The sequence below is a fragment of the Herpailurus yagouaroundi genome, unplaced genomic scaffold (genome assembly GCF_014898765.1).
Source record: "Herpailurus yagouaroundi ecotype Mexico unplaced genomic scaffold, PumYag 188, whole genome shotgun sequence".
NCBI lineage: Eukaryota > Metazoa > Chordata > Mammalia > Carnivora > Felidae > Herpailurus > Herpailurus yagouaroundi.
The window spans coordinates 12,417,794-12,441,598 of NW_024412419.1; the positions used below are offsets into that span (position 1 = coordinate 12,417,794).

Sequence of the window (23,805 nt, forward strand, 5' to 3'; positions counted from 1 at the left end):
CTGAATGCACAAGCCCTTTTAAAGCAAATGTATTCACTTCCCTCTGCTCTGCAGGTGGGTTTCTAGTCTTTGTCAGGATGCACCCTCTCGCCTCTGGCAACATCCCTGGGCCGCAGCCTTGGGGCTGCTTCGCCCTCCCCCCGCCAACCCCAGAGCGTGAACCACAGTGCCGTGGGCACAGTAGGTGCTCTGGTTACCTTGCTTGAAGAAGTGCCTAAGTGAACGCCCCGGGGCGGTTCTGACCTTGCTCTGGCATCCCAGGGCTTTGTGACCTCGACTTGCTCCCCCTTCCCCACGGGGCGTCGGCTCGCAGGGCCCCTGACGGGCTCCCCTTCTCCGCAGGCCCAGGCCCATTAAGCCGCCATCTTCTCTCACCTCATTATCGCCTTGGCCTGGGGAAGCCTCCGGGGAGGCAGGGAGCCCCCGAGAGCGCCGAGGTTTCCCCTCGGCCCTCCCCCTAGAAGACAGAAAGCCAGCCCCGGAGGGAGTGTCTTCTCTGCGGTTTGAGAGAGGCCTTCTTTCCTCGAGCTCATTAAACACACCCCAGAGCGGTGGGAGCCGGGGCCAGTGGCCCGGGCGCCTTCGCCTTTGGCTTCCCAGAGCCCGGCCTTTATCTCCGGGGCAGATAAGAGCCCAGGCTGGGCTCTGTGCTGCGGGAAGGGGAGCGGGGGAGGGGAGCGGGAGCCATAAAGCAGGGCGGGGCCGACGGTTTAGGACGGGGTCCTGGGGAGCCAGAGCTTTGAACTCTGCCCTCTGAGGAGGGGAGGTCTTTATGGCAGGAATGAGGCCCCCAGCCGGGCCCTGGGCACCCTGACTGCCGGGCGAGACAACAGAGCCCCCGAGGTGGGACCGGCTGCCGGAAACGGGGCTCCGGGGCTTTATTGACTTGTAAACGACACCGTTAAGAGGAAACCCTCACCTTGGCTGGAAACAGCTGTGTGAGTGGCTGTAAATCTGGCCGGGACCGCGCGTGTTCCCTGGGCGGGAGAGGGGTGGGGGGAGGGGGAGACAGGGGTGCGGTGGGACAGGCCCGTTGTGACCGTGCACAGGAAGGGGGCTGATGAGCGGGGCTGAAGACAGATCCCCCCCCCAAAAGGGGAGAAAACCATTCCCAGAAATATACGAGTCATCGTCGGCAATGTCAACCCAGAGAAAGGGACATCGCGAAGCCCGGGGCCGACAGAAAACCGTGTGCGCGCGGTGAGGGGAGGGACTGTGGGTCGAGCCCATCTTGGCTTCGGCAGACAAGTCCATGAGCAGCCCAGGCCTCCCATAAAAACGAAACATAATAATACCCTTCAAAGGGTATAATAATTCAGGGAGATGATAGGAGAGCACCTTGCCCATTGAGAGGCTCGAGAAATGAATCTTCTTTCTTCTCCCGTTGATAACAAAACAATATGGAGATTTGGGATCTTGGCTAGCTTTTTTATTGGGGGTGGGGGAATCTTTGTCATTTCGTGGAATTAGATAACTTGGCAAAACAAAAGACAAGACTGCTAGCTGCTTAAGGGCAGTGAAGGTCCTGCCTTATTCGGTTTTGTTTGCTTAGTTGCTAATAAGAAACTTGGTATGGAATACTGAGAATGTGTTTGATAAATGTTTGATTTAAATAAGAGAGGGAAGGAAGGGAGGGGGCAGGAGGGAAGGTAGGGAAGGAGAGAGGAGAGAAGGAAGGAAAGGGGGAAGGAAGGAAGGAAGGAAGGAAGGAAGGAAGGAAGGAAGGAGGGAGGGAGGGAAGGAAGGAAGGAAGGGAGGAAGACAGGAAGACAGGAAGACAGGAAGTAGAAAGGAAGGGAGCAAGGAAGAAGGAAGGGTGGGAGGAAGAAGGGAAGGGAGGGAGGTGGGGAACAAGGTCATTTTCTTCTGGATCCAGTCTAGTAGTTGGAACCCAGAGGAGCGAAGGAAGTAAGATTTGCTGATTTCAACGGCCAGCCAATGCATCATAAAACTCCGTTCTCACAGCCACCAGGAAGACCCTGAGAATAATTGCCCAAGTTGTGCCATTTACTTATTAACCAAGAAGTAAATTTGCGTTATGGGCACGTTATTTACTCTGTTGGAAAATACCTTCTCGGCGCCCCTGTTTTCTCCTTTCTGATGGTAAGATTTAAATGAGGTAATATTCGTGAAGCTGTTAACACAGCAATTGGAAAACAGTAAATGCTCAACACGTGCTGGATGTTATTACCCTTCAGGATGGAGAGGCTGGCCCAGAGCGGTTAAGTAACTTGGCTAACCCACGAGGCTGAACGATGTCATAGCCCGGATTCCCACCTGGCTCCTAACGCTCACACTCCGGATTCTGCGCTAGGTTCTGGTGCTGCGGAAACACCGTGAGCCGTCGTGGTGTGAGGGATCCGGCAGCCGGATGGTCTCGACGTGAATTGTCAGCTGTAACTTCTTTGGAGATACAGCTTATCCGCTCAGCTCGTGAAAAGTTCACGGGCCCTTGGGATCCTTATCTCTGCCTGAGGAATACCTTCGTTCATTAATGAGCAAACTACCGAGTAAATAAATAAACACAAGCAAAGGGGAGGCCGAGATGTTAGGCAAACATTTGCAGAGCACGATGCCAGGCCTTTCCGGGGCTGGGAGCTGCCGAGATCTACCCCCGCGCAGATGCCCAGGGCTTGCCTGGAAGACAGAAAATCTCCTTCAGAAAACCCCTGGGGGCTACCTGGACTCTGTGCCCCAGAGACGCCTTCTATCTCTGGGCATCAGTTTCTCATCTGTATGACAAGGACGCAGGGTGACATGTGGCACTTCACAGCATTTTGATTCCTTAATGATTCACAGTGAAAGAGATCTGAACCCAGGAATCGCCAGGGTGCCTCCGTGTCTGAGAGTCCAGTCTGATTTTTGTAGTGGCTTGAGTGTTTTCAATGATTTGGGGGGATTATCAAATGCAGACATAGCTCTTACTGCGTGCAAGGCCCTGTTCGAAGTGCTTACAAATACTGATTTATTCGCTCCTCACCTCAGTGCCACGAGGAAGTCACCTTTATTCTCATCCCCTTTTTACAGATGAGGAAGCGAGGCCCGGACTTTGGAGAATCCGAACCTGAGCAGCCTGGGTCCTCCAGGCTGAGCAGTCTCCTCTCAAAACTGATGAAAACAGAATGGGTTTCAATTTGCCACATGCCTTTCAATCTTCCAAGGAAGGATGGAATAAAGCAGGTAAAGGCGGGGGCAGAGAAAAAAAATGGCTGATGTGTAGAAAACGGAGATGCGTTCGAGAGAAAGCGGGTGGGAGGGTCTGGGGATCTGGGGTCTCTTTTTTGGGGGGGCAGAAAGGAGGATGTCTGGGGGCACCTGGGTGGCTCAGTGTCATGATCTCACGGGTCGTGGGTTCGAGCCCCACGTTGGGCTCTGTGCTGACAGCTCAGGGCCTGGAGCCTGCTTTGGATTCTGTGCCTCTCTCTCTCTCTCTGCCTCTCCCCTGCTTGTGCTCTCTCTCTCTCTCTCTGTCAGAAATAAATAAACATTAAAAAAAAATTAAAAAATAAAAAGAAAGAAGGACGTCTGGGCACCTGTGCTGGAATCGGTCCTCCAGAACTTACCCTCACCCAATGACTTCCTGACCATCCATCTAACAATTCCGTGCACCCCTCCTTGATTCTTGGGACGTAGCTGGCAGAGACCAACGCCCCGGGACCGCGAGTCCTGTTCCGGGTCCCAGATTGGCAGAGAAAACTTCTGGAGGAGAGGCAGGGCTTCTGATGTCCTCGCCTGAGCCCTGGCGGCCATACCTGCCACATTCCATTCTTCAGACTTTAAAAGCCTCCTATTCTTTTACAAATCACTGGTTCAGGCCTAAATTATCCAGATAATTGAGCCGCCTGGCCCGTCACTTTGTTGGCATAGACACCATTTATGTGTAATCTGAGAATATTCTATCTGCTGCGGAGTTTCTTCCAAAGGCATTATTTCTAACCTTCTTTAAGAACAAATTTCCTGTTGCCATGGAGATCATTTTTCGGCTAATTTTATCGGGTGCAGGAGCCTGGGCTGGGAGCCCCTTTTGCACATTTCCCAAGTTGTCTGCTCTGGAGAGTCCTGGCTTGTCTTTGTCAAAGAGGCTCTGGACCTCAGCGTCCTTTGAACCAGACCAGTCAGGTGATGGCCAACACTTTGGTTTTGAATTCTCAAAGCCTTGACCTCATTTGTATAGGCACTTCCAATTTGTTTTAATGAGAAAACCCTTAGAGATTGGGGGGCTCAGTTTTATAAATACATGCTTTCGGAGACCTGCTTGTGAGCAAACTGTTAAAACGAGACATTCCTGAGCTAGAAAAGACTAGAAAATTCCAAAAGCCTAAAAGGCATTTCTTGAGCACCGAACCTGCCGTCGCTGAGGTGCACGAGGGGAAGCAGAGAAATAGGTCCTGAAATCTGTCCCCAGAAAGTTTGCCGTCTGGTGAGAATTAAATCGCTTGAGAGCTGGGAGGGCCCCCAAGGATCATGCCTTAATATTCTCATTTTGCTAGTTGGGAAGTTAATCCACACTCTCGGAGCTGGTACTCGGGAGAGTTGAAAACCAAGGTGTCTTGGCTCCCAGTCACTTGGGACAGAGTTGGTATAAGCTGGGCCACACCTCTCCTCTAGGCTCCGCCCCCTCTTCCCACCGGACCTGCTGTGCTCCCTACTGTCCTCACCTCCGTGCCTTGTACATTCAGGTACTGCTCTCTGGAACCCACTGTCGCCCTTTTGGACACTTTGGTATCCTTCAAGGCTCGTCTCAAATGTCACCTTCTCTGAAATTCTCTAGCCTGGCTTTCATGCGGAGCCCGCACTCTGCTAGAATTATTTGTGTGTGCGTGCCATCTTGTCCAGTGAACACGGAACCACTTGAGCATGGTGTTCCATTAATCTCTGCGTTACGGTGTCTAGGACAGGACCTGGCATGGAGGGTGCCCTCGATGAGTGCCCGAAGAAATCAATGGTCCTAAAAGCCAACATAGAAGAACTTACCATGCACAGGACCCTGTATGAATGCATTAACTCTGTTTTGGTCTGTTTGGGCTGCTGTGACACAATGCCACGGACTAGGTGGCTTATAAACAGCAGAAATAACTTGCTTAAAGTTCTGGAAGTCTGAGGTCACGCTGCCGGCACGGTCAGGGGAGGGCACTCTTCTGGGTTGCAGACTGCTGATCCCTGGCCATGTCCTCCCACGGTGGAAAGTCCCAGGGGGCTCTCTGGAGTCTCTTTTATAAGGGTGCTGGTCTCACTCAAGAGGACTCCACCGTCATGATTTGAGCACCTCCCAGAGGCTCCACCTCCTAATACGGAAACCTTTGGGAGTTAGGATTTCAACACATGAATTCTGGGCGGACACAGGCATTCAGATCATGGCAGCCTCACTTAATACTCTCACGGATCCTAGGCGGTCGGTACGATTATTACCCTGTTGGGCTGTGGAGGCCCTGGGACACCGCAGAATCACCTGCCTAAACCGCTCAGCTGGAGTGTCCTGGAGTGGGGGTCCAGTCCCAGGCGATCTTGCCTCCAGTGGCAGCTGTAGCAGCTACTCTGGATGCTTTTTCAGTCAAGTTCAGTCCCGTGCCGCAGGTGTAAACCTCCTTGTGTAGCTGAGGACATGGACGCTTAGTGAACAATAAAATGACTCTTCCAAGGTCACACACACACACACACACACACACACACACGCACATCCGGCCACGGAGCTGGGATTTGAAGCTGGGAAGTCTGGCTTTGAAGCTGCTGCTTTCCATCATGTCAGCAGACCGAGCTTAAGGTTGGGCGTAAAACAACATGGCGCTGACCATAAATAATTTAGAGGCAGTTTCTCTCATGAGACTTTCCAATTTTCTCTTCTAATCCCTACTTTAAATACGTCAATTGAGAGCTAGTTCCTACTCTGTAGCGCAGAAAACCCCAAGGCTTTTCTATTCTTTGTGTGTCTGAGCCACATAATAAGCGTGGGTACAGGGTGTGTGTGTGTGTGGGGGGAATCAGCTCTCTCCATCAGAGGAAAACGTCCCCGGTACTGAGACTGCGAACACATGGCTCTTGATTCTGTTGCTGCTATTTAAATAATATCTTTAACTTGAGATCCTTGAACGTGAACTTTTCAGTCAAAGGAATACATGGAAAGGAACCAAATTATCTCCCCTGGAGAAAGGAAGACGCTGCCCCCCCCGTCTGTGTCGGGGACCCCCAGGAAGGCCAGCTACTTGCAGTGTGCCCGGGTGACATGTGACGCTCGTTTACATTGCCCTTTTCCCCCAGTAGTGGATCGGGAACGTCCTCTAGCCTAGATGTGGAAGGCTGACGGCAGGAACCGTCAGTCCTGGTCTTGTCGCCGGTGCCACCTTCTCCTGGGGACTCGGCTCGTCCAGGCCAGGCTGGTCACCACATGGGGCAGTAGCGGTTTCAGAAGGGAACTGGCTGTCGGGCTCCTCCTGTGCTGTTACCCTCACTGTGTATATGAATGGCTGAAAAACTAAGGGAATCAACAGGCTGATGGCCTTGGCCGCAAGAGCTTAGAGCTCGCCTGCCGGGGAGACTTCCTGGTGAGCCCTTGCTTTGTCCTGATGGTCACATGCCTGCCCTTTTGCCCCAGCCTTCAGCTCTTACTGGGCTCCTGGAAGCACATTAATGTATTACTTCGAATCATCATGTTCACCACCAGACCCGCCTGCAGGGGTTGTAGTAGGACTCTAGTGAAAGCCCACAAGTCCTTCTAGAGCAAATGTCCCTGATCCACGCTCTTGCGTCGTATGGACGGGTTTGCAGGAGCTGGTCTAGGCCCGGCCGAGTCAGGAGACAGCTAGTGGTCAGGATGATAGGTTATCGGGGCGTTCCTGTAGACCACACAGACAGCTGCCCAGAATTTCCCTGCCGTCTGCTTTCTCCCCAGTCAGTCACCATGACCTCCTCCCAGCTGTTCTGACATTCCATTCTCAAGGCCTAAGGCGTACTCGGTGGCCAAGCTAGCTGTCCCATCACTCCCTGGATTCTTAGTGCAGGAAATGAAACAGCCCACCATGGCGGAGTCTCCATTTCAGGGATCCGGAGGACATAGTCACGTTTGAGGCAGGACCGGCATTGGCGAAGGAGGCAGGGCACGGTCAGCGCGGGAGCAGGGAGGACACTCTGGAGGGTAGAGGAGGCAAATGTTTAGAGGCAGCTCCTTGTAATAGTCAGGAACTCTGTAATAGTCATTTCCCTGACTCTTTCAGGAACCCGATTCGGTAGACGTTCTCATTCCCAGCTAACAGGTAGATAAAGTGAGGCCCGGGCCGACTGCCACCTGGCTACAAGAGACACAACTGGCTGAGTCTGGTTCCAAAGCCCGGCTTCTATCTGCGCTCACAGCCCCATCAGAATCAGCCCTGAAACAAGGTTCACATTCCGAGTCGTTCATTATACAGGGAAAGAGCTTCTGAGGCCTGTTGAGGTTGATTTGCATAATTCATTTTTAGAACATTAATTAGCCGGGATGTGTAATAGTTCTTGTGCCAATTTGTGTTTCAATTTCAAATGCAAATACAAATTAGCAAATGTTATTCCTGTGGCACCTTAAGGATGAAACATTTGCTGCTTGTAGTGAGTATTAATCTTTACATTTCTGAAACTATGACTGATAGAAGCGATAATATCCTCTAATTTGAAGGATCGAGAAAAAAAAATCCAGTCTGGTGGGGGAGGGCGAGTAAGAGGTAATTTTTTTCAGCAAAAGAAAACAGCATGTCAGGCATCCATCCATCCATCCATCCATCCATCCTTCCATCCATCCCTGCATTCATCCATCCATCCGTTAAATAGCATTGAGTGTGAAGTAAGTGTCAGACTGTGTGGTAGGAGACAGAGATGGTTCCAGAGAGCTCGCACACATAGCGGGAGAGAGTTCTGTCACTAAACAAGTACACTATATGGGGATAGGCTTCAGAACAGAGCTCAGCTTTCAAGTGGTGGAACCGAAAGACCGGAAGTACCCAGGAATGGTGCCCAGGCAATGGGACACCGGGCGAGCCAAATCTTGAAGTGGCAGTTAGCGCAAGCCACGTAAACGCAGATTTTGGTGGCAGGGCGGTGGTGGCAGTGAGATCTCTGTGGGAGAACACCTTCCGTGTGAGATCTGCCGTGCCCGAGGAACTCCAAGCCATTCTGCCCAGTTGAAACGTAGGCTCATTTGCAGGTGGGAAAGCAGAGGGGAAGGTGACGGGAAGGCTTGTCTGCAGGCTGCGTTGTTGGGAATCCACTCTGCTGACCTTTGAGAGCCACTGGTTGAAGGAGCAGGTCAGACTGACATTTCAGCTCTCTCAGGAGCCCTTGTGGAGAATGCCTGTGGGAAGGAGACTGTAGACAGGGCGTTAAGAGAGTATTGGGACAACCTTCAGAAGAGAAGTGATGAGCTGGGCAGTGGCAGAGGAAGTAGACAGGAGGGGACATCATAAAGAGATATTCCAGGAATGTCCTTACTGGGGAAGCTCTCTGGGGCCGGGCTTAAGGGCATAGGCTGGGAATCCTATGCACCTGCTCTCTTTCCATCCTGGCTCTGACCTTGGGCAGGTCCCATAGTGCTCTCTGCTTCCCATCTCATATTGCCATGGAAAATACACCAAGTCTGAGCAAATCTGAAAAGAAGGACAGCTTCAGCATCATGTTGGGGACAGCGTCCGGGGGAGCTGGCTGAGACAATGTGTGCTTTTATCTAGATAACAGCCACTCAGTCATTGAACCATCATCATGGGCAAGGCCAACTTTCCCTATGGACGCTCAAGTTGAGTGATGGTGGGGAGGCACCTGGGTGGCTCAGGTGGTGAAGCGTCCAACTCGTGATTTCGGCTCAGGTCACGATCTCATTGTTTCGTGAGTTCAAGCCCTGCATCGGGCTCTGCGGAGCCTGCTTGGGATTTTCTCTCTCCTCTCTCTCTCTGCCCCTCCACTGCTTGTGTTCTCTCTGTCTCTCTCAAAATAAGTAAGCTTAAAAAATTATTTTAAAAAATGATAAAGTTGAGTGATGGAACCCTCCACAGATGGTGATAGCCTACCTTCTAAGGGCATATATCAGAATGTATAACCTTTAACTAAGTCTGTAGAAAGCCAGACTGGAATATACATTAATCAAATGTAGCAGTTAGTAGTGACATTTGATAAGCTGATGTCACATTCCTGTGGGACTTTCGGTAGGGATGACACTCAAGAAATGAACAAACAGGGGACCTTCCTTGAGTGGACCTGATAAGGATGACTTCAACTTGAGCCTGCAAATGTTCAGCTTCCATTTCGTTTTCATAAAGTGATGGGAAGTGATGAAGGTTCTGATCAGAGCTTCTCTGGGACGCAGCTTACCCAAGTGACTAAGAAGTTTAGGTGGGATGACTTTTTAAAGGTCCAGTTCTGTTCTTTCTGTAGTTTCTTTAAGAGCCATTTCCTGTGAATATTCCGAATCTATCAACCCATAATTATTTATGTATTATGACATGGTGGTCATTTTGTATTGCAGGGTTTCCTCATGGAGAGAAGGACAGGTGCTTCTTTTTTTTTTTTTTTTTTAATTTTTTTTTTCAACGTTTATTTATTTTTGGGACAGAGAGAGACAGAGCATGAACGGGGGAGGGGCAGAGAGAGAGGGAGACACAGAATCGGAAACAGGCTCCAGGCTCTGAGCCATCAGCTCAGAGCCTGACGCGGGGCTCGAACTCACGGACCGCGAGATCGTGACCTGGCTGAAGTCGGACGCTTAACCGACTGCGCCACCCAGGCGCCCCAGGACAGGTGCTTCTATAGAGAAAAATTCCCAGGGTATTAGATAAATCTAGATTTTGACGTTTATCGAAAGTCATCTAAACTGTCTTATTCTAGCTTTTGGAATGCCACTCTTTCCCTGTCAGTGTCACATGCTCAATATGGAAAGGCTATAAATTCAATTTATATTGTAATTCTGCAACTCGTGGAAATAAATTTTGGGTCTGACTTCAACCGGTGTCAGTCCTGAGAATATGAGGAATCGGAGATTCTTTTAGGGCGGGCACGGAAGTTTCCTGGTTTTCAGATTGTACTTTAAGCTAAGTATTTAAATGAATTTTTCTTTTACAGTTTATTTATTTATTTTGACGGGGGGGGGGGTGCAGAGAGAGAGGGGGAGAAAGGATCCCAAGTAGGCTCTGCGCTGTCAGCAGAGAGACTGATGTGGGACTCGAATTCACTCGAACTCACTCGAACTCACGAACTGCGAGATCTTGACCTGAGCCGAAGTCTGATGCTTAAACGACTGAGCCACCCAGGCAAGTTGCTGAAGTAACTTGTCCTCGCAGTGCCACTAGTCATCTACCAGTACTAGAAAGTAGTCTATTCCCCTGCCACTTTGACCAAATATCCAGACAACTAATTTCAGGCTGCCAATTTGGAGAGCTAGTTGCCCAAGGTCTAGGACTATCCGTGTCACCGACCTGCCAGTGTGGCTGCGGCTACCGTGGGAGCCTGCTGTCATTAACACCGCGGGATCTCGACAGGCCACCGCAGTGCCTGCTGCTGTAATGTTCCTCTAGAGTCAGAATCCTCGGATGCCATGCCACCAGGATGGCCGACGTGCTGCTGCCACTCCCGGTGCCACAGCCCGTGGGCGCTGTCCCGCTGGCCCGTCCTTTACCACACTCATCCCCAACGGAGCTGTGTTACCTGAGCAGACACCCCGGAGCCCACGTCTGGCTGCTGTGTGTCTTGCTGTTGCTAGAAGCAAAAGTAGGAAGAACAAAGTGGCTTCTCTCTTCCTCCTGCCTTTCACGCTCCTGGCAGAGCCTCTCACTGGCAGAACCAAATCCGAAGCCATCTGGCAAGGGAATCTGGGCTTGCATATAGTTTCCAGGCTTCCAGCCTCCTGCAATTCAGAGCGGGGAGGGGGAGGGGGAGGGGGAGGGGGAGGGAAGCTGTTAGCACTCAGTAAAATGGTTGGTGCATATGTTATCACCAGACAAGTGAGTAGGCACAATTTCGAGTTGAAACAAATCAACCCCCCAATGGCAACAATGGCCCCACCTATTTCCTTCCTGTATCCATGGCGATGTACCTTTTTAGCTTCTTTCATGAAGAAGTGGGGTCAGGGCACCTGAGCGTCCGATTCTTGATTTCGGCTCAGGTGGTGATCTCGGGTGAGTTCGAGCCCCACAGCAGGCCCCTCGCCGACAGTGTGGGGCCTGCTTGGGATTCTCTCTCTCTGCCTCTCTCATTCTCCCTCAAAATAAATAAATAGGCTTGAAAAAAAAAAAAAAAGAAGTGGGGTCTAGTTCCCCACCTCCTGAATCTAGGCTTGCTTTGTGATTTGCTTTGACCAATAAAATATAGTAAAAGTCAAATATGTAGGTTCTGAGCCTAGGCCTCAAAGGGCCCATGTGCTTCCACTTACTATCTTTGGAATCCTGTCTCCACCGAGAGAAAAAGCCCAGGTCAACCTGCCGGAGGTTGAGACTGCGTGGAACAGAGATAAGTTGTGTCAGTTGAGGCCTCTCTAGACCAGTTAAGCCCTCGTCACCCCGGCAGATAACCAGAGACACATGAGTGACGTGGCTAAAAACAACCAGTCGCCGCCCCTGCGACAATTCATTGACTTGTGATTTTAAGTCACTAAGTTTTGGAGTTGTTTGTTATGCAGTAAGAGTTAACCGATACATGGGCTCCCAAGAGTGCGAAATCTAGCCAAGTGAAGATGTACGTGCTCGGAATGGAAGCAAATGGTGGAGCATCAGTGAATCGTGCAGGAAGCCACATCTGAAAGATTTTCAAGGGGGAGGCACACCCCGTGGACTGATTTTCCATGGAATCTTCCAATGAGAGATGAAACTTGAACTGGGCATCGAAACCCAAGCAATGTTTCAGACAGATTCTGTGTCTCCCTCTCTCTCTGACCCTCCCCCATTCATGCTCTGTCTCTCCCTGTCTCAAAAATAAATAAACGTTTAAAAAAATTTTTTTTAAATCACACTTTTCATAGCAAACATTAAAAATAAATAAATAAGATAAAAATAAAATCACACTTTGAAGACAGTGTAATGAATGAGAAAGTATTTGTTTTAGAAGAGAAAGTGAAAAAAGCCACACGAAACTATACCTGGAATTGTCACCAGGGTGGCCAAATATTTAGAGAAATGGTTATATAACTTAACACAAGTGAATACAAAGAAGTCCGGCACAATGGGTGACAATTTTGAAGTCACCACTACCTTCTGTTTCACTCCGTAAGTATTTTTTGTCTGGCCTGTAACGGAGTCCTGTCCATCTAATCAGACATAGTAACATCATATGTATATATTTTATTTTATTTTATTTTATTTTATTTTATTTTATTTTATTTTATTTATATAGTTTTAAAATTTTTATTTATTTTTGAGAGAGAGAGAGACAGAGTGAGAGAGAGAGAGAGCACACAAGTGGGGTCGGGCCAGAGAGAGAGGGAGACAGAGGATCTGAAGCAGACTGATAACAGAGATCCCGATGTGGGGTTCGAACTCAAGAGCCATGAGACTATGCATGTCCTGAACCGAAGCTGGATGCTAATCCACGGAGCCACTCAGGCGCCCCCACGCAAGTGTGTATTTTAAAACAAGGTAAATTGCCGCAAATATTTTTCTAACGAGAACATCAATGTATAGTTATTGAAGAAACTTTGGGATTTATAGAGAAGAAAAATTTCTCACCTAAGCTGTAATCCATCCCATCAGCAGAGATACAGTCACTGTTTTTGCTTTGGTGTATTTCTTTCCAGTCTTTTAAAATACATGTTTGCACAGCTGATATCAAGTGGTAGGTATAGTTTCATGTGGATTTTTTCACTTTCTCTTTTAAAACAAATATTTTCTCATTCATTACACTGTCTTCAAAGTGTGATTTTATTTTTATTTTATTTATTTATTTTTAATGTTAGCTATGAAGTGTGATTAAAAAAATTTTTTTTAATATTTATTTATTTTTGAGACAGGGAGAGACAGAGCATGAATGAGGGAGGGTCAGAGAGAGAAGGAGACACAGAATCCGAAACAGGCTCCAGGCTCTGAGTGGTCAGCACAGAGCCCGACGCGGGGCTCGAACTCACGGACCGCGAGATCATGACCTGAGCGGAAGTCGGATGCTTAACCGACTGAGCCACCCAGGTGCCCCATAAAGTCTGATTTTAAATGGCTTCTTAGATTTCACCTTCTGAAAGAACCATTATTTCTTTAATTTCCCCCACTTTGCTGGGCATTTATATTATTTACCGTTTTGCTGTATTGTAAGTAGCTCCATGAGCTACTATACATATAAAACATTCTATATAAAATTCTATATAAAACATTTTGATTATTTCCTTAAGAGTCCTTGCTAGAAGTGGGCCAAAGTGTACCCATTCCTAAAGGGGACTTGGTTTGTATTGCCAAATGTCTTCTTTTCCCAGAAAGGGGGTTCTAATTTTTTCTCCTTCACAAACGAAGGATACTGCTCGTTCCATGGTCTCTTTCCTGCGTCGAGCATCATCCCACATATACCATTTTGCTAGTTTAATAAACGCCAATCGGTAACCCATTGCGGCTCTAATTAACATTTCCTGAAGTTTGAGATAGATTGGGCATTTCTCATGCAGTTATTGGCTCTTTGTTTCCTTTTGCCTGCGAACTGACTGCTCATGGTCTGGAGAATTGATATTGACATCAAAGTCCTTTTGTGGTTGTCCAGCTGCTCCTTGCCTCCCACGAGATACGGGCTGTGCAGTAGGAAAGCTGTCATCTCCTATAAAAATGTCTATAGGATGGGCTGCCACACACGGCCACTGCTGCAGCTGTCACCTGGGTGGCATTGCCAGGGAGCTGAGACACAGCCCTTTCTACAGGATGACTTGGAATCGCAAACCTGAGGCTCCGTTGTGTGTGTTTGCCTGCGGGGTCCTGCGCTCGATAGCACTTCCGCCCCGGGGGTTGTGCGCTCCACGTTGTAGCAGCACGTCGAGAGCTTTCAATGTCCCAGTGATCCAAGGACCTGCTGTGGCCAGGAGGGAAGTGGACGCCATAAGGCTGTGCTGCTTGGGTGGTTTCAAGGCGACCGTAGGCTGCTTGGCCTGAACTGTCCCCTTTCATCTCTGGCTCCATGGTGTCAGATGCTGAAGGCTCTGGGAGGGAGCTTTTGAGCCTCATTACCCACCCGGAGTACCATGCAATTCCTCAGTAAGCCACCTGTTCTTGTCAAAAGAAGACCCGGCCTTGCGTGTACTGACTGGAGGCGATACATCTATTGCGGGTCGGACAGACAGAGAGCTTGGTAACGTGAGTGAAGATCGCACAGACATTTGCTTTTCGCTGTTCTGTACCCCACGGCATTTGGGACACCCTTTTATTACAGCATTTATCACTCTGTGGTGTCATTATCCGTTTACTCAAATGCTTCTGCCTCTAGAGTCTGCGTGGGGATGGACAGCATGTCACGAATCCCTGTATCTCCAACGCCCCTCTGCACAGGGTGCTGGCACGCAGTACCTGCTCAGTGGACATTTGCTGAATCAAAGGAATGCTGTCATCTGGACCGTGAGGAAAAGGAACCCTTATACGACTTTGTACGAGTATGTTATTTGTTCGCGAAGTTCTCAAAAGCAGGTAGTGATGGAACGGCTTTCGTGCTATGATCGCTGCCGACTCTGCCCAGAGCTCTGTCTTGGGCACGGCCTGCACTCCTCAGCCAAAAGGCTGCTGCTACCAAGGGGCCGTGACAGTGTCTAGCGGTGGGAAAAGGAGACTGGGGTTAACTGATACTTGCCCAGTCCTTAAAACCAGCGATCTTTTTTTTTTTTTTTTTTTTTTTTTTTTTTTTAAATCTGGTGTGGTGTCACGGATTCAATTATGCTGCTTAGAAAGATATATAGGGGCACCTGGGTGGCTCCGTGGGTTAAGCGCCCGACTTCGGCTCAGGTCATGATCTCGCGGTTTGCGGGTTCGAGCCCCGCGTCGGGCTCTGTGCTGACCGCTCGGGCCCCGGAGCCTGTTTCGGATTCTGTGTCTCCCTCTCTCTCTGCGCCTCCCCCACTCGTGCTCTGCCTTCGTCTCAAAAATAAAGAAACATTAAAAAAATTTAAAAAAAGAAAGAAAGATATATGGAAGCCTTTAGCCCCAGTATGTTAGAATGTGGACTTATTTGGAAATAGAGTCACTACACATGTCATTAAGTAGAGTAGGTCCCTATTCCATATATGACTGGTATCTTTAACATTTTTTTCTTTTATTTGAGAGAGAGAGAGAGAGAGAGAGAGAGAGAGAGAGAGAGAGAGAATCTTAAGCAGGTTCCATGCTCAGGGTGGAGCCCCATGCAGGACTTGATCCCACAACCCTGGGATCGTGACCTGAGCTGAAATCAAGAGTCCGACGCTTAACCGACTGAGCCACCCAGGAGCCCCTCTGACCGGTTCTTTATGAGAAGAGGGAAGTGTGGACATAGAAACACACAGGGCAGGCGGCCATGGAAGACGGAGGTAGAGACTGGAGTTTCACTGCCAAAACCAGTTTCACTGCTAGTTCACTGGGATTAGCAGAAGCTGAAAAAAGCAAGGAAGGGTCCTCCTCTGCTAGAGGCTTCAGAGGGAGCATGGCCAGCTGGCACTTTGATTTCGGACTTGTGGCCTCCGGAACCGAGATGGTAATTTCTGCCGTTCTAAGGCAACAAGTACCGAGTCTGTGGCACTGGGTTCAGCAGCCCTCGGAGGCTGTCACACACGGTGTGGCCCAGCCCACCCTCGGGAGGCAGTGAGGTTCCCTGTGAACACCTGCACACGTACACACACGCTCCGACTCTCTTCTCCAGTGCTGACCTAGTTTCTGAGAAATGATCAATAAACCCCGGGCGTGTCTGCAGCCTGCGACTCGTCTGTATCTACCCCGGAGTTGCGTTTTATTTCCCTTCTGTGGGTCAGACTGAGAGCTGGTTTTGAAGCCAGGGCTTTATTTTTATCATCCAACTCGGTGTGTGGGAGTCTGGGATCGTCCCTGCCGCGCTGGTTTTGCGTAGGCCACTGGGGGGATTTCTTGGGCTTCTCGAAGGCAGAGGTCCCAGCCGGCCTTTGCCTCTTGGGCAGCACCCTGACAAGAAGGGAACTAGAACCTGAAGTCCTGGATATTGGGTCCCATTCTGTTCCATACGGGGCTTTGGATAAGTAACTCCTCTCTGGACCTCAGGCTCTCTCTCCATGGACACAGCTGGTCACAATCTGTGCCCGCTAAATATTCTAGCGGCTATGTCCCAATGGGGGACAGTCCCTCCAGTGTGTCCAGGGAGGACAGGAATACCTGGACCCAGGTACAGAGGCCTGAGACAGGGGCGAGCAAAGCATCTGGTCTCACACAGAAATTGTGATAAGAAACCAGGCACTTCATTTCTTGGTGAAATTTCTTCTGCTTAAGGGACATGCTTAGGATCACAGGACCTGGCCTGAGTTCCAATTTGAACACCATCAGGCAGTGCAGCCTGGCGGTGACGCCCTCGACCTCTCTGAGCCCTGTTTTGCTCACCTGGAAAATATAGGTAGCAATGAACACCCAGCGGGGCTGTGGTGAATTCAGACGAGACAAGGGCACGAGCGTGCCTGGCAACCCTGAAGCCTTTAGAGGCCAGAGAAGGTGGTTCTTCTGTGTTTTCTTCTCTTCTGTGTCCCCTTCCCCCATCGGCAGAGCCTCTAATGGCTTTGGCATCTCTGCGGTCCATTTCCTGGAGGGTGTCAATTATTTAGTGGATGAATACATCTGCCAGCAGGCCCAGGGAGCCACCTACAAGCGTGCCCCGGGCCCGCTCCCTGCTCTCCGGAGGCCGCCTCTCGCCCGTGGCGACCTCCGTGATGGGGACTTCACGCTGCCTGCTGGGGCTGTCCCCAGGCTTGCTTTCCTGGCCTGGCCGGTTGCCCTCTGAGCCACGGGTCCCTCCCTTAGAAGGAAGTTTGGCCTCTTAATGGCCATGAATAATCGATGAGCTCTTAGAGAAGGGTTCTGATGAGAAACACTCCTTCCCATTAGTGACCCTGGCATAACCCCTCAGATGCCCCCTCTGCACGCCGCCCCTGCCCCTGCGCACAGCTGCTGGGAGCAGGGTTTGTTTTGCGTGTGGATGGGCGGGCGAAAGGAAGCTCTGAGAGCAGTCAGGAGGCTCCCACCATGAGGGAGAGGCCACAGCGGCCTGTCCACCCACCCGAGGACGGTGCAGGGCAGTTTTCCAGCAGGGAAATGTGTGCAAATATCGGAACTACAGTTGTCCTTGACCTTGGGGGGAGGGAAAGACAGTACATGGAGCGGGTTCTTTGGGGTGATTCAGGAAGCTGTTGAGGCTCCTCCCAGAGAACTGCACACACGACGAACACCTGGCAAGCCGTCTTGGTTGGTCCCCAGGGGACCCCTGGCCTCCCTGCCGGTGGCCTCTCAAACTGGGTGAGCCCAGGTTCTGAATTCAGCCGGCTATCTCCCCTTCTCCACCTTCACCCTTCACGTGCCTTCGGCCCCCCAAGGTGAGATTAGGCCCCGTCTATCTGGCCTTCTCTTCTCTGGGACCTGTCATGCTCTGTCTTACAGAGTGACCGCTGGTCTTCTCCCCACCGCATCCCAGGTGCTCAGCACGACGATTGGCACATAGTGGATCCTCAGCAAACGTTACGTCGGGGAAGTCGCATAACCTTTCAGACTGTTGTTACTCATGAGAGGGCTGATGGGAATCCACTTTCTAAGCTGTAAGTAGGTGATAAACTGGATTTCCATGTATCCTGTCATTATTTAGGTGTTCAGGAATGCGGTTATATTTTTTTCTGGCCTCCTAAGCTCGGGGGCGTATGGGTCAGAGCTGACTTGTTGGACCCTATCCCCAAGATGGAGACACTAAAAAGGTCCCGTCAAGGCACTTACCAGTTGGGTGATTCTGTCTTCTTTCCAGGAGCAGGAGAGCAGAGGTACTATAGTGATATAGCGTCTCACCAATCAGGGCAGGATTAAACAATGGATAAAGGAGACTGAAGAAGTTTGTCAGGTGGACTTATAATTTACCAAAGATTTGGGGCAGCAATTTAAGGATTTAAGCCGCCCTGGGGGCAGAGTAGGGGACAGAAACGAGAAAGGGGGGGTCACTCCTTGTTAACCATCTACCAGGAGCCAAAATGGCGGTGGGCACTTTATTTTAATCAAGTTATTCGTTTCTCATACGGCCCCCAGCATGAAGTACTTTCAATATCTGTTTATGGAAGATGAAACTGAGGCTCACAGCGGTCACACAGCCTGCCTGAGTTCACACAGGGTACAGGGGAGGCTGGGGCAGGGGTTCCATTTTAGCAGGTGAGATGGGCTGAGCATGTGCGCATCATTGGAAAGGCCTTAGCCACAGGCTCCCAGCGCGGTCCCCTTTGGATAGGCGAGGAAGGTGATGCTCAGAGAGGTGAAGTGACTTACTCAAGATCACATGTGCAGAGAATGCCTGGATGGCTGAGAGGCAATGTGGTGGCAGGGCTGAATGTTGAATGGAATCTCAACCCAGCTCTCCCTTGACCTGTGAGGGCTTGAGGGCAGCTTAGTGGGGGGGGGGGGGCGGGTAGGGGCTGGAGCGGGGGGTGGATGGTGTGGGGCTGTTCCTTGCTATAAAGCTAATGTCCTAGGGAGCAAATTGGCATCAAAGTAATTGTCTCTTGTAGGAACAACATTTTTGAATCTCAAAGCACTCTTGTATCCATGATCTCCTTTAAGCCTCCAAATAGCCCTGCAGCAGCATAGGCCCTTTTAGGCCCGTTTTGCAGATGAGGAAACTGAGGGTCCACAATTTTGTGTGACCTGCCTGGGATCACGCTGCAAGTGGGTCGCGGACCTGGGGTCCCCACCTACCCAGCTTCTGGTTGTTTACCCTCGAGGTCATCCCTTGTCCATCCACGTCAGCAACCTTGGTTGTCCTTTGACTTCTAGCGGGCGCCACGCACGTTTTTCCCAGGTGGAGGGGCTACCCCTTCTCTTTGTAAACTCGGCTGACAAGGGAGAAATCTTCCCTGGCAAACTCGGAGACTTGCTCAGGGTTCTGCAACAGGAACGCCGATTCGCTCGGTGCTCACGAGGAGCCCGCGGGACCTCGGCTGGCTGCTCTGTGCCTGGATAGCGGTATCTGGAAAAGCCTGCATCGCGCCAGGACGTGGCGTCAGCCAGTCACGGAGAGAAAAACACTTGTCCCTCACGCAGTCTGTAAGCTGTCTTGAAACCCAATCTCACAACTGCACAGCCCGTTTCTGTTTCTGTCGTATCTCTTCTCACTTTCTTTTCCCTGCTCGATCCAACGGGAGTAAGTGCTGACTATAAGTGACTAATAGATTCTCCTGCCTTTTCATTCAATCTTGTCACGATTTGCCAGTGAGAGAGACTCTGCTTTTGGTATTGATATGAGGCATGTCACAGAGGCTTGGGAGCCTTCAGAGGCGGGAGGCTGACCGATGGGACCACAGAATGCACAGAGCTGTGCACCTGCCGAGGGGCTGAGGCTCCGAGCCTCTGCCCACGGTCCCGTGAGTAGCACTGCACGGACGTGGCAAGGAAGCATCTGGCGTCTCCATATTCTCACGGTTGGCACGACACCATCTCTGCTCGATGCTGTGTTTCGCCATGGCCCGCATCTCCTTTCTTGCCCCTCCGAGTCCTCTTTCCTGCCTCGGGTCAGGACTTCGTCAGCTCTCGCTGTCGGCACGTGCATATCGGCCTTTCCTCCCCCTCGCCTACCCCACCACCTGGATTCCGGAAAGCCCCTCCCGAGCCACCGAGCCACCGAGTGACCCTACCAGCCTCCTGCTTCTGGGCGGGGCATTCGAAGCTTCTCACTAGGCCCCTGCTGGCCTTCCCAGCCTTAAAATAGCACCTAACATTTGCAAGATTAATGCGCTTTATGAAAGAAGACTTCACATATGTTAACCCCAGCAGCTTATCACACTTCTTGTTCTCCAGCCAATCGGTCTAGGCACGGCTCTCTGAAAAATCTTTCATGTGTTCCAGACTCGTAGCATTTCTTCCTGAGCTTTCTTCCTCCTGGGATGTATTTTTCCTCCGTTCATATTGTCTTCTTCCTCCGATGCCCTTCCTGAAAACCATCTCCCGCAGGAAGTGCTCCGTGATCTCTCCAAGCTTTCAGGGGTGAGGATCTGTGTCCAAGGCTTTACTGTCCCTCCCAAGGTTCAGAAAAGTTTATTTAAAAAAAACACACCCACTACAGGACACTGAATTAATTAAATTACGATCAAGCAATAGACACCATTGCCTTCTGAATGAATGCCAGTGGATTGAATTATTATTATTCGCCCAAGACTATAACATGCGATGGAAAGAAAGGGATTGCTTTCTGGAAAAAAGAGGACAGTAGCGATGTGCCCACTTGGGTGGACGCCTCGTGAAGTCGGGGGGCGGGGGCGTGCACACTTTCTATTTGGACCAAGGGTTTCCAGAGGCAGGGCGAAGGCTCCGCACTCTACGGCACCAGCCCTACCTCTCCCCCAAGAACCTTCCAGAATACCCATTAGCCCACATCTCTCCCCCATTTAAAACGCATAGCAGTACTCAACATACCTAGCAGCAGCAGAGGGGGCCCTGGAATAATAATGGGGAGAGTTGAAATAATGGCCACCAAAGGGTAGCCGTGTGTTACACTCGCTATGTGTTTTGCTCCTCTGTGATCTGTTTTCTTTTCCGCTTTCTCGTTAATCACAGGGACTGACCTATCTTTGCGTCATACGTACCAGCGATGACGATATTCAAAAGATACAGAAAGCCGTGGGAGAAGAGGAACGATGAGGAGTGGGGAGTGTGGGGAGTGTTGGCACACATGCACAAGCATGTGCATGCACGCCCATGTCTGCACACGTGCGTGCACACACACGCGCACACACGCTCCCCACCATTACCTTGCCATCACCTCAGGAGACCACGCTGCCAGGCGGGGGCAAACAGGGAAAATGAAACCCTGCAATGAAGCAGAAAGGCCAGGCTGGGCCCCTGGGCTTTGTGCACAGTGTGCTGCTCGGGGCGAAGACTTTAAGGGTGAGATCGAGGCAAACCACTCACCGGACGCAGACCCCTTTCAGGAGCCGGGGGTCTCTTCCCGGCCGGTGTCCGTGCCTCGGACCTCCAAGCTCAGCGCGCCTCTCTGTCGGTTAACCGGCTTCCGCCCGCTCGGAGCGGGCAGCAACGTCTCGCTGGTCTCCAGAACCCTGCGCTGGGCAGACCGTGTGCTGGCTCCCGAGGTCCCGGGGACACCTGAGAGGAGACTCCGGGCACCTGCAGGCGGGAACACGAAAAGCAAACCCTCCAGAAAGGCATTCTGTCCTGGTCGTGCCCACAGGTCTTTGTCTGAGCCTCTGCTCAGAACGGTGCGCAGGCAGGGTTGGTGGGTCCCGGGCCACTGGCCTCAGCGCGCTTGTGTTGGGGGGACCCTTCTCTCTCTGTCTTCACAGACCTACTTCGTTCAGGTCTCTGCCGAGCGTCGCCTCCTCAGGAGCCCTTCCTGACCCTCCGTCTCCAGGATCTCCCCTCCCCTTACCTTATGTAAAAATGTTGAAAAACTATCTCCATAATTGACAACGTCCTCAGCATCAGAACAAAAACGTCGCGATGTCGCGGCTTCTGCTTGTTTTGCTCCTGGATGGGTCCCCAGAACTCGCGGCGGCAATGACATTTGGTGCATCCGGGATGGCAGATAATTATTCCGTGTTGTAACTTACACTTTCTGCATCTAATTCTCAAGACAAAGTAGGGTGTGGGGGGCACTAACGCCTTGTTATAGAGGAGAGGAATTGGAGGCTCAGTGCCGTTAAGTCACCTGCTCAAGTCAGCTGCTTAAGTCATCATCAGTCACACAGCTGATACTCAGGTGAGCGGATAAAAGTGGTCGGATTAAATGCCCAAATTCCCTAGAGAAGAAGGCCTTCTCCTGAAGGCGATCTGGTTTCTGGAGTGGGGGTAGATAGAGTGATGGGGAAGAAATTCTGGGTGGGAGGGGCCTGGGAGAGAGGGAAGGGAGACAGTGTCCCTCACTCTGAGGGTGACGAGCTGGGGCCTGGAGACACCGGAACCGGCTAGGCTGATCCTTCCCCCAACTCCCTGTGCCGCCTTGGTCCGTCCTTTCCCTCGCAGGGCCTCCGGTTCCTTATCAATACAAGGAGAAGACGGGATTAGATTCGTTGTTCTCAGAGAGTGTTTTTGAGGCCGCAGGAGGAAGTGGGGGTTCTCGGCACCCCTGCATGTGAGGACCGCTGCCTGAGCTGAAAAGGGATGTTCGCCCAAGAGGAATGGCCTCAGGGATGGGGGGCGGGGGTGCTGGGCCGTGGGGCCAGGGGATCCGAGCACCAGTCCAGTGAGGCCTGTCACTGACGGTGAGGCTGGGGGTCCTTACTTGGCTTGTCCTCAGTTTTCTCCTCTGCGACATAGAGCTGACCATCCCCGGCCCCAGGATGATTGTGCTGGGGAACGGGGAGGGCCGGGCGCTCAGAGGCTGGCGTAGTGCAGGGCCGCTGCGAGGGGGTGGCTGGACAGACATGGCCTGGCCGAGAGGGCTCAGAGGACCAAGGGCCCGCAGTGTGTCTGTGGAGGGATCCTGTGGATCGGTCCTCCCGCCTGTAAAATGGGCCACATCAGACAGACCTCAATCTAACCCAGGGGGGTGACACAGAGCCCCCACGGCCTCAGATGTAAAAGGGCGATGATAAAGATAATAGCCACCACTCATAAGGTTGTGGCCCACACCTATTTAACCATGCTCTGTATGGTTAGGAACGGTCTGTCTGTCTGTGTGTGTTTTCTGCTTACCCTCCTACCACCCTAATGAATTCGGAGCTAGTACGTTTCCATTTTACAAATGGGGAAACTGAGTCACAGAGAGGTTAAGTGATTTGACACACCCCTAGGGAGGGGTGGGCTGGGATTCAGAGTAGCCTGGGGCTGTCACACCTGGACCTGTGCGAGGTGAAAGGAGATAAGCCCCCGAGCACTGTTGGGGCTCCTACATCCGGCCGCCCTTCTTCTGCTGCTGCTGTTCCTGCTGATTTTGCTGGGGCGACAAGGCCCATGTGAGACCAGCGTGCATCCCTAAAGGCATAGATGGTGACCTGACTTCCCAAATTATGTTCTGTCTTCTCTCAGACCATTTTTCACGCTGATTTCTTTCTTTACCGCTTTGGGAAAATCGTAATTCTTTTGAAACAGATGGGTCAGAAAATTGAGTGTCGACTTCGACGTGGCCTTTCCTAGATGGCATCTGGAGACCCAGCGAAAGGGAGAAAACGTGAGCAGGCACGGCAGCGGCCACGTTGCCTGGCCTGCTGTGTGCACGTGGCTGGCCACTATTAAGTCCGCGTGTCTGCACACGGGACCTTCTGAGTACAAGTACAGGAGGGTGGATGTTCCATTTCTCCTTCGTTGCTTCCCTGGCTCACCCTTCATGGGGAAGGGTCTTTAACATGGTAGCTCACCAGTATGATTCGGTGAAAAGGTTTCAACATTATGGAAAAAAAATTCTAGGTGCTTCTCTCTGAACGATCTGGAATTTTGGAGCCCACTCTCGGGACTGGGACCAAACAAGTGAGGCAGCTGGGGCACACTTAGTTACTAGCTCTCCTGAGAGTGACGTCTCCTTGAATTTGTGCCCTACGTGCCTCTCTGGCCTCACCCCAGTTCCCAGCCCGGGGTTCCAGTGCCTGCTGGCTATGGGGAGCTGGGGTCACCCCTCAGGATGGAGTCAACACTGATCTTTGTGGCTTGACTGAAGAGAGATCCAGGAGGTGGTCCTTGGCCAGGGATGACAGAAAGGCCAAGACACAAGAGGCTGTCTCTGTGTGGA

The 23,805-nt window shown here is 51.2% G+C and overlaps 1 long non-coding RNA gene across 2 annotated transcripts in view; it reads left to right on the top strand.

Annotated features, from left to right (window-relative positions):
• LOC121044131 (uncharacterized) overlaps positions 1-23,805 on the top strand; it is a 73,636-nt gene that overhangs the window by 23,561 nt on the left and 26,270 nt on the right. The window contains exons 4-5 of one of the 2 annotated variants that reach the window (XR_005797150.1): positions 3,028-3,180; positions 17,538-17,686. This is a non-coding gene — a long non-coding RNA (uncharacterized LOC121044131). Of the gene's footprint in view, positions 1-3,027; positions 3,181-17,537; positions 17,687-23,805 lie in introns of those variants that run through there. The other variant, XR_005797149.1, reaches the window with a different exon arrangement.